The sequence below is a fragment of the Poecile atricapillus genome, chromosome 32 (genome assembly GCF_030490865.1).
Source record: "Poecile atricapillus isolate bPoeAtr1 chromosome 32, bPoeAtr1.hap1, whole genome shotgun sequence".
NCBI lineage: Eukaryota > Metazoa > Chordata > Aves > Passeriformes > Paridae > Poecile > Poecile atricapillus.
In genome coordinates, this window is record NC_081280.1 from 2,761,713 (window position 1) to 2,765,011 (window position 3,299).

General features: G+C 49.4%; 1 long non-coding RNA gene across 1 annotated transcript; it reads right to left on the reverse strand.

Moving 5' to 3' along the window:
• Window positions 1-265: 265 nt before the first annotated feature.
• Window positions 266-1,619, reverse strand: LOC131590235 (uncharacterized). Its single transcript, XR_009280036.1, has 3 exons — window positions 1,470-1,619; window positions 1,004-1,117; window positions 266-633 (listed from the first exon to the last, which is right to left on the reverse strand). It is a non-coding gene; the product is annotated as an uncharacterized LOC131590235 (long non-coding RNA).
• Between the last annotated feature and the right edge of the window lie 1,680 nt (window positions 1,620-3,299).

The following is a 3,299-nucleotide window of genomic DNA, read 5'->3' on the forward strand; positions in this document are numbered from 1 at the left end:
TGAGCTACAAATACACATGAATCAATTTCAGTTGAAAAATGGCATTTATTACAAATTGCTACACCTGCGCTGACAATACACAACTATCAAAATCTCCATTAAGTTTAAAAAAGTCATTTATTATATTAGCTCAACAATGTCACATAAAAATATACAAATACCAACCGCAGTTAGCAAAAACTTAATTTATTGCTAACCTCTACAAGTCACTATAGACAAAGATCAATGAATTGTTTAACAACTTAATTTAATACAGATTACAAGCTTACAGCCCATACAGAAATACAAAAATATCAGTGCCTCCCTCTAAATAACCCTGTACTAAGAATTCGATAGAATTATACAACTATAACACTTCATACATGTTTAAACAGAACTAAATACCTCTACATATATATACATAACAATCTACAGATGGAAATAGAGATTAAATATTACATATTTCATACAATATACATACATATAGATGTATAAAACAAAACTATTTGAAAATATACAAATGCCAGTGTCCCAATCTAAATGTCCATAGAACTACATAAGAATAAATCAACTGCCCGATCTTCAAAGCTTCTCCCTCAGTCTTCTCCTCCCATGCAGAGCAGCTCTCCTGGACAGGGACAGCAGATGGGACATCTGGGAGGCAAAGGGAACAGCGAGTCAGTCCTGGCACCTTTCCCTAGGCAGCAGCTGCACTTCCAGCAGGGAAGCGAAAATCTCCGAGCCTCCCCAGGAGGGTTGGGAAGAACAAGCAGGCCGAGCGGGCCAGCGTGTGGCGAGCGCAGGCGCGGCGGGACTGTCCCGCATCTCCCGGCAGCCCGGCACAGCTCCCGGGCCCTGCCGGCACAGCTGCCTTGCCCAAGGACAGCCCCTGTGCCGGCCGGGGCAGCAGCGCTGAGCAGCCCCAGCACGGGCAGGGGCCGCTCCTGCCCGGCCGGGCAGCGCCCACGGACAAAGCCCACGCCACCCTCAGCCCTGCCCGGCCTCACCAGCCCTGGGGCCTCACCCAGGCTCTCGCGTGGCCCCAGCACATCCCTGCTCACTGCTCTTGCTCCAGGCCTTCAGCTTCTCCCTGCTGCCTCCTGGCAGTGTCTGGATGTCCTCAAGCTCTTCAGCACAGCTGTGGTGGCAAAAGTGGAGGCTCTGGAATTGGTTGCAAGGCCTGGCAGAGCTGCAGTCCCTGAGCTCTGTGTGCTCCCTCCTGGCCCCCTCCATCCCCTCAGCCCCGCCGTCCTCTCGGCAAACCCCCAGCCCCCTCTTCAGTTTCTTCGGCCTCTCCCAGGCCTCTCACCCCGCTCAGTCCCTTCTGAGCCGTTGTGTCCCCTCAGAGCCGGCACAGCCCTCAGCCCGTGCCTCTGTCACCTCAGTGCCACCATCGCCCTCTGCTCCCCCACAGCCCTCAGTGCCCCCAACACCTCAAGGTTTCCATCGTCCCTTCAGCATCAGCGCCTCCTCAGCCCCCTCAGTCTCACCGTCCTTCAGCAGCTCCTCACAGGACAGTGCCTGGGGCCACCGGCAGCTCCCACCGCTCCAGGGACAGCCAGGGCTGCAACTGCTGCTCCGCCTGGCCCGGCCCCAGCTCGGACCCAGCACAGGGGGACACAAGGGGCACAGCAGGAAAAACAAGAGATGAAAAAGGCAGCCAAGGGGGAAAGAGGCAAAAATGCAGCCTAGGCCTACACAGTTCAATCTATGCACCTAAACATCTATATAGCTCTAACTAAAGAACTATGCACATATAGAAATCTAACTATGTGCGCATCTAAATGTTACTCTCTACATATATCAATGCAAATTAGAAAATCTATAAATTTAACTGTATACATAGAAATTAAATTCTATCGCATCCATAACTATACATACAAACTATACAGATATATAAATAGATACACCTATCAATACAACTATACAACTCTATCAATCTATACTTGTAACTATATAAATAAATCAAGATAAAATAAATAAATAAGTCAAGATAAAAAATCTCTAACTAGATCTATAAACAGAGGGATGCCACCTGCCCGATGGTCACAGGCTCTCCCTCTGATCCTTTTTCCCACGCAGGGCAGCCCTTCGGGCAAGGTAGATCAGATGGATATCTGGGAAGGAAAGGCAACTCTCAGTCAATGCTGGCCTCCGTGGAGCTTTACCTTTGCAAGTAAACTGTCCTGCTAGCAAAGGCTGTAAAAGATGGCCTGAAAGGCACACTCTCACTTGAGAATATGAAGCCTGCTCTTTAAAGGGAACAGGGATCCTTCCAAGTTTTCCAGCCTTCTGAAGTTTTGAAGTATGCCAATCAATTCACAACACTCCCAGTGCAAATGGCACCCAGGAGAGCTTGAAACACAGACAGTCCCAGCTCCCACAAAGAAGCCCAGCCTTGTTCTTTCTCTGGGCTGACACAGAGACGTCAGTCCTCACTGCAGTGGCTGAAGCTGAAGGCTGCTGTGAGCTGTGAACCAATTGGGACATGCAGCTTGGTGACACAACTGCCACCAGCTCAGCTTTATTCCCGGCTCTCTTGCCACAGCAGAGGACTCGGTGTCAGAGCCTCTGGAAAAGCATGGAGGGGCAGGGCTCGGGGAGCTTGTGCCAGTGCAGGATTGGAACTAAAGGCACCAGGAAGCACCAACCCTGCTTGAGACAAGAACTCAACTCTTCTCATCTCCCTTCCTGTCAGAGGCAGGCTCAGAGCAGCTGTCTCCCATCTCTCTAAACCAGGCTGGGCTCACTCCTTACCAAGGTCCTCAGGCTCCTGGCAAATGTTCACACAGCTCCCGCAAGGAGGCAAAGCTCCCTCTGCTGCAGCCTTGTTCACAGCCTCCCCTCCTGAAGAGCCACGGGCAACACTAGGATTGACCTGAAAAGAAACACACAAAGAAGGAAACACAAAGATCAACCAATAGATTCTGCAGGGATACAATCAGAGCCTGCCAGATTTCCTTCTGTGCACCAACAAATTGCTTTGGAAAACTGGTATATACGTGGGAGTTTGCAGAAGACAAAGACTCATCGTGCTTGGCAATAAGATATGGGCAGTTCCAAAAAATCCCCCTCCCCACCTCCACTCTGCCCTTCCTCAAGAATAAATCTACCCATGCAATAGGTCTGCATATCAAATGAAAGAAGAGAAATTCTTTGGCAAAGTTGTAGAATAAGATGCAAAAAGGCCTGTGCCAATGCAGAAACTGAACACTCCAGGCCAGTCTGGGAAGAGACAAGACTAAAGAAAAAAGGGATTCCAAAGTCCAAGAGGGAATCTGTCAAACACAAAGACTAATGGGCCCTGATTGAACTGCTCT